The sequence below is a fragment of the Bos indicus x Bos taurus genome, chromosome 9, assembly GCF_003369695.1.
Source record: "Bos indicus x Bos taurus breed Angus x Brahman F1 hybrid chromosome 9, Bos_hybrid_MaternalHap_v2.0, whole genome shotgun sequence".
NCBI classification, from domain to species: domain Eukaryota; kingdom Metazoa; phylum Chordata; class Mammalia; order Artiodactyla; family Bovidae; genus Bos; species Bos indicus x Bos taurus.
The window spans coordinates 49,927,492-49,942,237 of NC_040084.1; the positions used below are offsets into that span (position 1 = coordinate 49,927,492).

General features: G+C 39.1%; 1 pseudogene; it reads left to right on the forward strand.

The window, feature by feature from the left end:
- The first annotated feature begins 10,642 nt into the window (after positions 1–10,642).
- LOC113898795 lies at positions 10,643–10,888 on the forward strand (annotated as a pseudogene).
- Positions 10,889–14,746: the final 3,858 nt, after the last annotated feature.

Sequence of the window (14,746 nt, forward strand, 5' to 3'; positions counted from 1 at the left end):
GGGGTCACTGGTACTCTGAGTGAGTCATTCATTGATTTCCACCTCGGTGGGGACCCAGAACCATCCAGAGAGCTCTCAATTAGTCTCCCAAATTTAAGTCCTCTATCCTTCAGAGCTACCTACTCATATGATATCAAGCAGTAGCCTTAGACAACTCCCTCCCAAGGCCACAGAGTAAAGCCTAACACTGAGAAAAGATTGATTTTTAAAAACTTATGGCTGATTCATGTTGCTGCATGGCAAAAACTGACACAACATTGCAAAGGAATGATCCTTCAATTAAAAATAAATTTAAAAAAACTTGATATACATATTTGATTTCATATGACCAAAGACTTCACAGGATAATGTAACCTTGCTTTTCTTTCATTTGAGAGAAAAAAAAAGTGCTATTTTGATGGTCAGGTTATCCTCTCTAAACATTCTCTGCCAGGCCGCACCCTCTCTTACTATATAGAGTCCTGTTGAGTGACTCAGTTCAGTTCAGTCACTCAGTCATGTCCGACTCTTTGAGACCTCATGGACTGCAACACACTAGGCTTCCCTGTCCTTCACCAAGTCCCGGAGCTTGCTCAAACTCATGTCCCTCAAGTCAGGGATGCCATCCAACCATCTCATCCTCTGTTGTCCCCTTCTCCTCCCGCCTTCAATCTTTTTCAGCATCAGGGTCTTTTCCAATGAGTCAGTTCTTTGCATCAGGTAGCCAAAGTATTGGAGTTTCAGTTTCAGCATCAGTCCTTCCAATGAATATTCAGGACTGATTTCCTTTAGGATTGACTTGTTTGATCTCCTTGCAGTCCAAGGGACTCTCAAGAGTCTTCAACACCACAGTTCAAAAGCTTCAATTCTTCAGCACTCAGCTTTCTTTATAGTCCAACTCTCACATCCATACAGGCTTCCCTTGTGGCTCAGCTAGTAAAGAACCCACCTGTGATGTGGGAGACCTGGATACCATCCCTGGGTTGGGAAGATCCCCTGGAGAAGGGAACAGCTACCCACTCCAGTATTCTGGCCTGGAGAATTCCATGAACTGTATAGACCACAGGTCCCAAAGAGTCATATACGGAGGAGCGGATTTCATTTTCACGTTCATTTTCTTTTTTTTTTTAATACTAAAAGAATAAAGATTTTTATTAAGCAATTGTAAGTTGCATTCAATAGCCTTCAGATACACCACACCACAACCCATCTACAATCAGTCAAACCCAACAGCAGTTCATTCTTGCACAATCCATGAGTTAGGACAAAACTCCCTTCAACTTACAGTAAGATCCTACTCAGGTCTTATGGGCAGGGATTGGGGAATTACATCTCATTTCTGATCACTAATGTGTGATGAAGAGCATCAGGAGAATTATATGAAAATGAATAAGAAGTGATTCTGATTTCAAAGTACATTCACGTTCACTTTCACATCCATACATGAAAACTAGAAAAACCATAGCTTTGACTAGATGGACCTTTGTTGGCAAAATGCTCTCTAGGTTGGTCATAGCTTTTCTTTCAAGGAACAAGTGTTTTTTAATTTCATGGCAGCAGTCACCATCTGCAGTGATTTTGGAGCCCCCCAAAATAAAGTCTGTCACTGTTTCCATTGTTTTCCCATCTATTTGCCATGAATTGATGGGACCAGATGCCATGATCATACTTTTCTGAATATTGAGTTTTATGCCAAATTTTTCACTCTTCTCTTTCACTTTCATCAAGAGGCTCTTTACTTCCTCTTCACTTTCTGCCATAAGGGTGGTATCATCTGCATATCTGAGGTTATTGATATTTCTCCCAGCAATCTTGATTCCAGCTTGTGCTTCATCCAGCCTGGCATTTTGCATTATGTACTCTGCATATAACTTAAATAAGCAGGGTGACAGTACACAGTCTTGATGTACTCCTCTCCCGATTTGGAATCACTCTGTTGTTCAATGTCTAGTTCTAACTGTTGCTTCTTGACCTGCATACAGATTTCTCAGGAGGCAGGTCAGGGGTTCTGGTATTCCCATCTCTTTAAGCATTTTCCACAGTTTGTTGTGATCCACATGGTCAAAGGCTTTGGCATAGTCAATAAAGCAAAAGTTGATATTTTTCTGGAACTGTCTTGCTTTATCTGTGATCCAACAGATATTGGAAATTTGATCTCTGGTTCCTCTGCCTTTTCTAAATCCAGCTTGAACATCTGGAAGTTCACGGTTCACATACTATTGAAGCCTGGCTTGGAGAATTTTGAGCATTACTTTACTATCATGTGAGATGAGTGCAATTGAGCAGTAGTTTGAACATTCTTTAGCATTGCCTTTCTTTGGGATTACAATGAAAACTGACCTTTTCCAGTCCTGTGGCCACTGCTGAGTTTTCCAAATTTGCTGGCATATTGAGTACAGCACTTTCACAGCATCATCTTGTAGAATTTGAAATAGCTCAACTGGAATTCCATCACCCTCACTAGCTTTCTTAGCAGTGATGCTTCCTAAGGCCCATTTGACTTCCAGGGTGTCTGGCCCTAGGCATGTGATCACACCATTGTGGCTATCTGGGTCATGAAGATCTTTTTTGTATAGTTCTGTGTATTCTTGCTACCTCTTCTTAATATCTTCTGCTTCTGTTAGGTCCATACCATTTCTGTCCTTTATTGTACCCATCTTTGCATGGAATGTTCCTTTGCTATCTCCAATTTTCTTGAAGAGATCCCTAGTCTTTCCCATTCTATTGTTTTCCTCTATTTCTTTGCACTGGTCACTGAGGATGGCTTTCTTATCTCTCTTTGCTATTCTTTGGAACTCTGCATTCAAATGGGTTTATCTTTTCTTTTCTCCTTTGCCTTTAGCTTCTTTCCTCAGCTATTTGTAAGGCCTCCTCAGACAACCATTCTGCCTTTTTGCATTTCTTTTTCTTGGGGATGGTCTTGATCACTGCCTCCTATACAATGTTGTGAACCTCCATCCATAGTTCTTCACGCACTCTGTCCATCAGATCTAATCCCTTGAATCTATCTGTCACTTCCACTGTGTAATCATAAGGGATTTGATTTAGGTCATACCTGAATGGTCTAGTGGTTTTCCCTACTTTCTTCAATTTAAGTCTTAATTTTGTCTATAAGGAGTTCATGATCTGAGCCACAGTCAGCTCTTGGTCTTGTTTTTGGTGACTGTATCTGGCTTCTCCATCTTTGGCTGCAAAGACTATAATCAATCTGATTTCAGTATTGACCATCTAGTGATGTCCATGTCTTCTCTTGTGTTGTTGGAAAAGGGTGTTTGCTATGACTAGTGCATTCTCTTGGCAAAACTCTGTTAGCCTTTGCCCTGTTTCATTTTGTACTCCAAGGCCAAATTTGCCTGTTATTCAAGGTATCTCTTAACTTCCTATTTTGCATTCCAGTCCCCTATAACAAAAAGAACATCTTTTTGGGGTGTTAGTTCTAGAAGGTCCTGTAGGTCTTCATAGAACCATTCAACTTCAGCTTCTTCGGCATTACTGGTTGGGACATAGACTTGGATTACTGTGATATTGAATGGTTCACCTTGAAACTGAACAGAGATCATTCTGTCATTTTTGAGATTACACTCAAGAACTGCATTTCAGACTCTTGCTGACTATGAGGGCTATTCCATTTCTTCTAAGGGATTCCTGCCCACAGTAGTAGATATAATGGTCATCTGAGTTAATTCACCCATTCCAGTCCATTTTAGCTCACTGATGCCCAAAATGTCGATGTTCACTCTTGCCATCTCCTGTTTGACCACTTTCAATTTACCTTGATGCTGAAATTTCAATACTTTGGCCACCTGATGCAAAGAACTGACTCATTGGAAAAGACCCTGTTGTCGGGAAATATTGAAAGCAGGAGGAGAAGGGGATGACAGGATGAGATGGTTGGATGGCATCGTCGATAGATGGACATGAGTTTGAGCAAGCTCTGGGAGTTGGTGATGGACAGGGAAGCCTGGCATGCTGCAGTCCATGGGGTCACAAAGAGTCGGACATGACTGAGTTACTGAACTGAACCAAACTGAATTTACCTTGATTCATGGACCTACCATTCCAGGTTCCTATGCAATATTGTTCTTTACAGCATCGGACTTTACTTCCATTACCAGTCACATCAACAACTGGGTGTTGTTTTTGCTTTAGCTCTGTCTCTTCATTCTTTCTGGAGTTATTTCTCCACTCTTCTCCAGTAACATATGGGCACCTACTGAACTGGGGAGTTCATCTTTCAGTGTCATATCTTTTTGCCTTTTCATATTGTTCATGGGATTCTCAAAGCAAGAATACTGAAGTGGTTCACCATTCCCTTCTCCAGTTGAACACACTTTGTCAGAAGTCTCCACCATGACCTGTCCATCTTGGGTGGCTCTACATGGCATGGCTCACAGTTTCATTGAGTTATACAAGGCTGTGGTTCATGTGATCAGTTTGGTAAGTTTTCTGTGATTGTGGTTTTCATTCTGTCTGCCCTCTGACAGATAAGGATAACAGGCTTATGGAAGCTTCCTGAAGGAGAGACTGATGGTGAGGGTAACTGGATCTTGTTCTGACGGGCAGGGCTATGGTGGCTCGGTGTCTGCCCGCAATGTGGGATACCTGGGTTCGATCCCTGGGTCAGGAAGATCCCATGGAGAAGGAAATGGCAACCCACTCCAGTACTCTTGCCTGGAAAATTCCATGAACTGAGGAGCCTGATAGGCTACAGTCCATGGGGTCGCAAAGAGTTGGACATGAGTGAGTGACTTCACTTTCATGCTCAGTTCAGTTCAGTTCAGTTCAGTCGCTGAGTCGTGTCCGACTCTTTGTGACCCCATGAATCGCAGCACGCCATGCCTTCCTGTCCATCACCAACTCCCAGAGTTCACCCAGACTCACGTCCATTGAGTCAGTGATGCCATCCAGCCATCTCATCCTCTGTCGTCCCCTTCTCCTCCTGCCCTCAATCCCTCCCAGCATCAGAGTCTTTTCTAATGTGTCAACTCTTCGCATGAGGTGGCCAAAGTACTGGAGTTTCAGCTTTAGCATCATTCCTTCCAAAGAAATCCCAGGGCTGATCTCCTTCAGAATGGACTGGTTGGATCTCCTTGCAGTCCAAGGGACTCTCAAGAGTCTTCTCCAACACCACAGTTCAAAAGCATCAATTCTTTGGTGCTCAGCCTTCTTCACAGTCCAACTCTCACATCCATATATGACCACAGGAAAAACCATAGCCTTGACTACTTTGTTGGTAAAGTAATGTCTCTGCTTTTGAATATGCTATCTAGGTTGGACATAACTTTCCTTCCAAGGAGTAAGCGTCTTTTAATTTCATGGCTGCAGTCACCATCTGCAGTGATTTTGGAGCCCCCCAAAATAAAGTCTGACACTGTTTCCACTGTTTCCCCATCTATTTCCCATGAACTGATGGGACCTGATGCCATGATCTTCATTTTCTGAATGTTGAGCTTTAAGCCAACTTTTTCACTCTCCACTTTCACTTTCATCAAGAGGCTTTTTAGTTCCTTTTCACCTTCTGCCATAAGGGTGGTGTCATCTGCATATCTGAGGTTATTGATATTTCTCCTGGCAATCTTGATTCCAGCTTGTGTTTCTTCCAGTCCAGCATTTCTCATGATGTACTCTGCATATAAGTTAAATAAGCAGAGTGATAATATACAGCCTTGATGTACTCCTTTTCCTATTTGGAGCCAGTCTGTTGTTCCATGTCCAGTTCTAACAGTTGCTTCCTGACCTGCATATAGGTTTCTCAAGAGGCAGGTCAGGTGCTCTGGTATTCCCATCTCTTTCAGAATTTTCCACAGTTTATTGTGATCCACACAGTCAAAGGCTTTGGCATAGTCAATAAAGCAGAAATAGATATTTTTCTGGAACTCTCTTGCTTTTTCCATGATCCAGTGGATGTTGGCAATTTGATCTCTGGTTCCTCTGCCTTTTCTAAAACCAGCTTGAACATCAGGAAGTTCACGGTTCACATATTGCTGAAGCCTGGCTTGGAGAATTTTGAGCATTACTTTACTAGCATGTGAGATTAAATCTTTAATCCAATTTTCTATTGATGGGCGGGCCTGTCTTCCCTCCCAGTTGTTTGACCTGAGACCAAACTGTGGTGGAGGTAATGAAGAAAATGGCAGTCTTCTTCAAAAGATCAGGTACATGCACTACTGCATTCAGTGCCCCCAACCCTGGAGTAGGCCACCACCGATCCACATCTCCACCAGAGACTCCTGGACACTCACAGGCAAGCCTGGGTCAGTCTCTTGTGGTGTCACTGCTCCTTTCTCCTGGATCTTGGTGTGCACAATGTTTTGTTTGTGCCCTCCAAGAGTCTGTTTCCCCAGTCCTATATAAGTTCTGGGGGCTCTACGGTGGGGTTAATGGCAACTTCCTCCAAGACGGCTTATGCCACACCCCGGTCTGCTGCACCCAGAGCCCCTGCCCCTGCAGCAGGCCACTTCTGACACATACCTCTGCAGGAGACACTCAAACACTCAACCATCAATAAGAGAATGTTGAACCCCACCAAAAAAAGATACCCCTCATCCAAGGGCAAAGGAGAAGCCCCAGCAAGTTTGTAGGAGGGGTGAAATCACATTTAGAATCAAGCCTCATTCCCGCCAGAGACACTCAGAGGTCTCAAACAAAACCTTGTGTGCACCAGGAGACCCACAGAGACTGAGTCAGACCTGGCTTTGAGTGCCTTTGAGTATTGAGTGACTAGGAAGAGATATTTTCAAAGTAATTAGGTGCTGTTCTGTCAAGAATTTCTCTAGGATTGTCTTTACTCCCCAAATACTACTACTCTGGAATCCTATAATATGTTCACTATCTAAGGTAAAAATGTTGTTTTCGTTCATAATATAAAAAGGTCAAAAGAACTGAAAATTAGGTTTTTAAATTTTGTTTTGTGGTTCCTTTGACAATAAAATTCCCTCTAAACTTTAGCTGGTTTCTAACCTGTTTATTCCCATCAGTTCCTGTGGTAGGCAGAATTAGAAGATGGTCCTCAAGATTCCCACCCTATTGTGTATAATGTGTAAATGCCTTGTATAAATGTTTAAATGCCAACTTGAGTTTAAGCAAACCTGCGACTATGATGGTTTATCATTTCCATGAGTAGATTACTAATCAACTAACTTTGAGTTCATCAAAAGGGAGATAATCTGGTTTGGGCTGACCCAGTCAAATGAGCTCTTTAAAGGAACAGAGGCTTTCCTAACATCAGAGAGATTCCACATGAGGAAAAGTTTCCATGGCTGGCTTTGAAGATGGAGAAGTCTATGTGGAAAGAATCTGAGAGGAAATTCTAGGAGCTAAAGCAACCTCCAGCTGACACTCAGTAAGGAAATGGAGACGTAAACCCTTCAATCTTAAGAAATTTAATTCTGCCAATAACCAGTGATTTGGCGAAGTGGACATTGAATCTCAGATAAGAGCACAGCACCAGCCAATACCTTAATTCAGCCATGAGACCTGGGTAGAGGATTCAGGTATGTCGTGCCCAGACTTCTCAACCATGAAACTGTGACATAATAAATGTTGTTTCAAGCTGCTAAGTTTGTGGTAACTTGTTATACACAATAGAAAGGTCATATAATTCCCATATAATTGTTAGACATAATTCTCAGACCCAGTTTTTCTTCTTTCTTCTTCATGTTCATATGTTTCCCCCCTCAACTTAAAGTAAACTTCCTGAGACCACCAGACTTGGGGGAAAAGGCCATATCCTTAATATGTCATTTTCTACAAGGCTCAGTATTAATAGGCTTTTGTTACCTAAAGACTTTTTAATTTTTTTTCTTATTCCCTCTGAGCTGTCTTAATTCAGACTGCTATAATGAAGTACCATAGTCTGGGTGGCTTATCAACAACTGCAATTTATTTTTCATAGTTCTGGAGGCTGGAAAGTCCAGTATCAGGGTGCCAGCATTGTCCAGTTCTGGTGAGAACATGCTTCCTGGTTTGCAGATGACTGTCTTCTCCTCCTATAGGAAACAGGAAGGAAGCTCTCTCCTGTCCGTATATGGACACTAATTCAGTCCATGAGGGCTCCACCCTCATGACCTAATTACCTCACAAAGACCCCACTTTCAAATACTATCATACTGGGGATAAGATTTCAATACATGAATTTGGGATTGAGAACACAAATATTCAATCCCTCTCAGGGGCCTATAGGCAGTTGGCATTTCCAGTCCTTCTATATCCCAAATTCTTGACTGACTCTATTCCCTACCCTTTCTCTTGCAAACTTGCTAATTCATGCTGTGGTGGTCTCTTTCTTGTATAACCTTGCTGAATGAAGCCATTTATAGACACACACTACTAACATTCTGTTTTCCAACAACATTTGAAAATTTGAATGAGAGGGATAAATTTCCAAGAAAAACATAATTTATAATAAGTTGTTCACAGAAAGAAGCAAATAACTTGAGTGAACAAATAACAGGATAAAATAATAGTTTTGAAATAAAAACATTAGAAACATAGCATTAGGGTCAGGTAGGTTTTGTCCAAATGCATTAAAAGCCATAAGAAGCAATTACTCTAATACTGTATATATACTTACAGAGCAGAAAGGAAAAGGAAACTTTAAGTGTTTTTTTTTTTAAATAAGCTATTAGAACCTTGATTTTAAAACATGACAAAGAGAAGATGCAGATACAGACCAGCCTCACATTTGAATAGGATGTACAATAAAAAATTGGCAAAAATATATTTTAAATATAGATGTAAATATTCTAAAATATTAGCAAAGAATCCTACAATATGACAAAAGAATAAAACTGCGTCCCCACAGGAAGTATTTATAGTTCTGTGACCATTTTTCTGAATATTCATTGGAAGGACTGATGCCGAAACTGAAACTCCAATACTTTGGCCACCTGATGCAAAGAACTGACTCATTGGAAAAGACCCTGATGCTGGGAAAGATTGAAGGAGAGAGAAGAAGGGGACAACAGAGGATGAGATGGTTGGATGGCATCACCGACTCAATGGACATGAGTTTGAGTAAACTCTGGGAGGTGGGGATGGACAGGGAGGCCTAGCATGCTGCAGTCCATGGGGTCACAAAGAGTTGGACACGACTGAGGAACTGAACTAACTGAACATTGTTTAATATTAGCATTGGCTAGCAAAATGCAAATATATCTTATTATACAAATGAGAGAAAAAAGAAAAATTAGGTCTTGATAGGGCTCAAAAAAGATGTTTGATGACATTTAACATTATCTAAGATTATAATTTTCAGTAAAATAGGAATATGACATATTTCCTTAATGCAGGGGAGTGGAGGGGTGGAAATTCATTTCTAACAAATAGCCACTGTTATGCTTAATGAGAAGACAATAGGGAGAAAATCAGGAATATTTATTATCATTATTATTTTACATAGTGCTGCAAATTCAAGTCAGTCATTTTAGATGAAAAGTTGTAAATATAATTGTAGTTTGCAAGTCATATAATTACAAAACTGAAAAGTACCAAATAGTCAGTTGAAAACATTAATGTTTTATTAATGTAGTTTAAATTTATTAAATTTTAGTTTAAAACTGATTTATCAAAAAGCTATGGGTAAGAGAACAGTTTAAAAAATAAACAATAATATTTTAAATATCAATAATAATCAGCCAAAATATAAAGGGTAAAAGGCTTAATCATAATAATAGCACAAAAATAAATATTCAAATTTAACTTAATAAATGCAGAAAATAAATGGGAAAATACTACAATATCTTTTGAAAATCATTCAAGAAAAGTTGAAGTAGTACTGAGGAAAAAAGACATTTGGGATGACTTACTAATCAACTAGAAACATTAAGATTTCTACCTCATAATTTACACCAAGTGTATTTTAGCTGAACTAAAGATGAATACAAAAAGTAAGATTATAAAACTAGAATGAAAGATTGTGAAGGATTGGCCAGTACTTTTAATCTAGTGTGACTATGGACTTGTAAGTTTGACTTCAAAGGCAGATTCCTCCAAAGAAAAAAAATTGGTAAGTTTCATCATATGAACTTTAAAACTGTCATCTGTCATCTTCAATGGAAAAGACATAATGATCAAAAGGTGAGACCTCTCTTTCCCTTGCATGGATGCATATCAGAATCTTTGTGTGTATGAATTCTAAAGTGAATCTGTGTAAAATTTTTTAACTGTCATACACTGAGTGTTTAGTATGTGCTAGGCAATGATCATATGAAGTGTACATCTTTATTTTCATTTCACAGATGAAATTTAGAGAAGTTATCAAGACCAAGTAACTTGATTAGCAGCTATCATACTCTGAATACTGTTCTAAGTACCTTATAAGGAGTCTCATTTAATTCTCACAATTACTCTATGAGGTAAGAACTACTATTATGCTAATATTCAGGTAGGAACTCTCAGGCTCATAGAGGTTAAATAATTTGACCTGTTTGTAAGAGGCAGCCTGCAGCTGACCTCAGTCTGCCTTCATGCACCCTTCCCCCACCAGCCAGAACTCAGAAATATTAGTTACATTATTTAAATTTTATTGAAATTCTCAAATAATCTTAAGTAGAAATGAGATGTTCATGTTTTTTCAGAAGCAGATATTTGTTTGAAAATATTGAGAAGCAGTGATTTAAAACTTTTATTCAGTAGGCTTCTTTGAGCTCGCAGAGTAGACATCATGAACAAAGCACACCCTCCCAAATTGAAGAAATCTATGGACAAGAAGGTATCATTGAAATTAAATGGTGGAAGACATGTCCAAGGAATATTGCAGGGATTTGATCCCTTTATGAATCTTGTGATAGATGAATGTGTGGAGATGGCAACTAGTGGGCAACAGAACAATATTGGAATGGTGGTAATACGAGGAAATAGTATCATCATGTTAGAAGCCTTGGAACAAGTATGAACAATGGCTGTGTTCACCAGAGAAATCGCCTGCTTCCACGTGTCCCCTCTCCACATTTTACTACCAGAAAAATTGGGTTGTGTATATTTTCTTACTGAACTTTTTTGTTAAATAAACTTTTGTAATAGCCAAAAAAACCACAAAACTTTCATTCAACAGTTACCAATTAACAATGTAACATTAAAATTAGAAAAAAAATTTTTGTAACATTTTTAATAAGTATTTATTAAATGCCTACTGTGTATGAGACACAGTTTTAGGTATTAAATATCTAAAGAAGGAACAGATAGGCTTCTACCATTATGGAATTTACATTCTAAAAATAGGGTTAATAGCCTTACAAATTGTTAAAGGAAAACTAATCAACAGCCCAATATATAAAAGAACAAGTACACAAATGGTCAAGAATGAAATGAATTCTTAGGAATATATGCTCACACTCTTATTAGTAATGAAATAAATGAAATTTAAAGAATAAGGTATTACTTTTGATCTATCAGAAGAGAAAAGATTTATAAGAATAATTACAAGTAGTCTTGGGATTGGTGTGTAGGAACATAAACAACCCAGAAATTGATGTAAAGCTGTGGGAATTGACTCAAAAAAAGTTCCACCTCAGCAACCAACGATAAGGAATATAATAAAATGGAGTTTACATGTAATGGAACATTATTCCTTCATTAAACCTAATGATAAGGTCTTTACCAAAGGGAAAAATTGTTAGGAAGTAAAGAATATCATTAGGTGAAGAAGAGATTACAGAGAAAAAATATTTGAAATGACCTCATTTTTAATGAAAATCATTGGCTCTGTATCCTGTTGCAATATTAGAAGATTTTTTTAATTTGCATATCTAGGTTTTAAAAATATTGTTTAATTTCTATATGTCTTAGGTTGCACCTATACTACACTGCTGCTGCTGCTGCTAAGTCGCTTCAGTCGTGTCCGACTCTGTGTAACCCTATAGACAGCAGCCCACCAGGCTCCCCCAACCCTGGGATTCTCCAGGCAAGAACACTGGAGTAGGTTAACCTGCATAAATCCAGTCAGTTCAGGAGAAAAGTCAGATTCTACTCAACTATTGGGATTGTAGAGGCAAAAGCTGGAACCCCATTGCCCCTGCTCTATTCTGCCTCTGTTTGTTGACTAAATTTTGCCACAACTCTTCTGTGCAAACAGATAAAATATACCGGAGTTAGAGGGTATGTATCAAACTTCTAGAAAAATAAGGCAAATCACAATTATTTAGCATTAATACTCTAAAAATAAAGTATTGCTATCAACGTCTCAAACAGACATTAAAGATCCAGAAGCTGACTCATGCTTGGCAAGTCGAAGCTCTTATTTGCCCCTAGAACTTGGACCATGTCTTCATATCTCATTAGGCAAGCCAAATATGGCATCAGGGAACAGCTAATTCCCTCCGCTCTCCTAGGTCACTGCTGATATTAAATGACCCTTTCATCACTACCCAGGTGCTAAGGAACTAAGTGAAGCAACTACAACCTTGTTTACATTGGGAATGAGATACTTTGATAAGCTCAGGACTTGCCTAATTGGGGCTACTAGTCTAAATGTTTATTCAACTGGCAAATCAATTTGTGTTTTCCCCCTAGTAAGCTGATTTTTTTAAGCCCAAGCAGAACTGCCAATGGTATTAGTATTACATAGATAGTCTCAAGTGTTTTATTAACAAACGGTCCTTTGACCCTAAAAAAGAGCATTTCTATTGGAGAAATGATGATGTCACCTCTGTGCAATTTTGCTGGAGACTGCCATCTAATTTAAGCAGGGCACTGAGTTTGTGAGGGGTACAATCTTTAATTATAGAAATAGAGGGCTTACCTATCAGGAAAGGGTAGATTTTTCTTTCATATGATCTAATTCTGCAAAAACAGCTACAGCTGAAGACTCTTGTGTGCTGGACCTAACTTGCTATTGAGTAGCTAAATTCTCAAAACAGCCAAATTCAAGTTTAAATTAATCCAGTAAATTATTATCTAAAGTTTTTACTTAAATAATGTTTTACAAAACCTTTATGTAGTTCTCATCTGAGACAATTCACAAAACAACTTCTTGCAGCTCAGAAAGGTTAAGTACCTTCCCTGTGACACACAACTATCAGGCAGCGAGTTTCAATTCAAATCAAGAACTTTTGAGGCTCTGTTGATATTTTCAGTATAGTTGGTCATCTTTCCACGTCGTATGTTCTCTTTGGGTTAGCTTTGACCTGAGTACAGCCTTGGAGTAAAATGATTCATAAATCTTCCATGCCCATCACAACTCTAGGCATTAGGGCAAAGAGCATGAATGACAAATAGCTGACATTTATGCTGGCTCTCCCCACTCTGACATTGCACTCTCTCCTGCTGTTTCTGGATGTGGCCTCAGAATCCTTCACAACACAGCCCTCCACTCATCCACTGTAAATTAATTGGATTTGGAATGTCAGAGAAAAACTATTTTTTTTCATCCCTGGAATAATGTTCTGTCATGTTCCATCCTCCTAATTCTTAACAATGACACAAATTATTAAAAAAAAAAAAAAAATTCTGTGTCTCTGAAACGAATACATTTTCTAATCATAGGTGAGTAGTATTTAGCCTTCAGATTTTTCCCCTCCTTTCATTCCACTGAAGTGCTATCTTTCCCAAGCCCTGTTTGTATTATGGTACCTATTTGTTACAGGGGCTTCCTTGATGGCTCAGCAGGTAAAGAATCTGCCTGCAATGCAGGAGACACAGGGTCAGGAAGATCCTGTGTCTATCTATCTATAGATCCTGTGTGATCTATCCCTGGGTCAGGAAGATCCCCTGGAGGAGGAAACAGCAACCCACTCCAGTATTCTAGCATGAAAAATCCCATGGACAGAGGAGCCTGGCGGACTACAATCCATGGGGCAAAGAATCGGACATGACTGATCAACCAAATACATTTGTTTAAAAGTCCTTATTGCCTTTCCAGTGACTACTTAATTAAGTCCAAAGTCCTTGCTCTACCTTCTAAGACCCACCACCATCTGGCCTGGCCTCTCTTTCTAGTCTTACCTGCCACTATTCCCTACCATGAACACGACTCCCAAACAACGTGCACCACTCATTTCCTAACAATTTTTCTTCTTAGCACCACCCTCATCTCTTGATGACCTCGATCAGAAACGCCTTCTCTCCTTTTTTATATTACTCTAAACATATTTCTCAAAATCCTTGCCAGTTTTTTTAGGTTGACCCATTGCTGTCTGAGTTTTCATTTTGGTTCTTCCATTTATCAGCTGTATGAAGTTGGGCAAGTGGCTTAACTGTCCGTGTCTCTGATTCATCATCTATAAAATTGAAACAAAGTACTTTGTAGGAGTGTTATGAAGAGTATATGAGTTATTCTATGCAGAGACCCTAGAGAAACAAACTGGTGCATACTACAAAAAATTTGCCAACAACATCATCATTATCATTTAAAAAGTTGTTATTTTTCATTATGTGTGTGTGTGCTACACACATGTCCAACTCTTTGCAACTCCATGGACTGTATGTAGCCCTCTAGAGTCTATGGGGTTTTCTATCCATGGGATTATCCAGGCAAGAACACTGGATAGGCTGCCATGCCCTTCTCCAGGGGATCTTCCTGACTCAGGGATTGAACCTGGGTCTCCTGCATTGCAGACAAATTCTTTACCATCTGAACCATGAGAGAGGCCCATTTTTCATTATACTCTAATATCATTAGGTATTGTCTTGTGATAAAACCATGGCAAAACCAATACAATATTGTAAAGTTAAAAAATAAAATTAAATTAAAAGACAAAAAAAAACACATCATGCATTGCCTTGATACATTAGTATTGGTATATAAATCTTAGACTTTCTTCTAAATTTT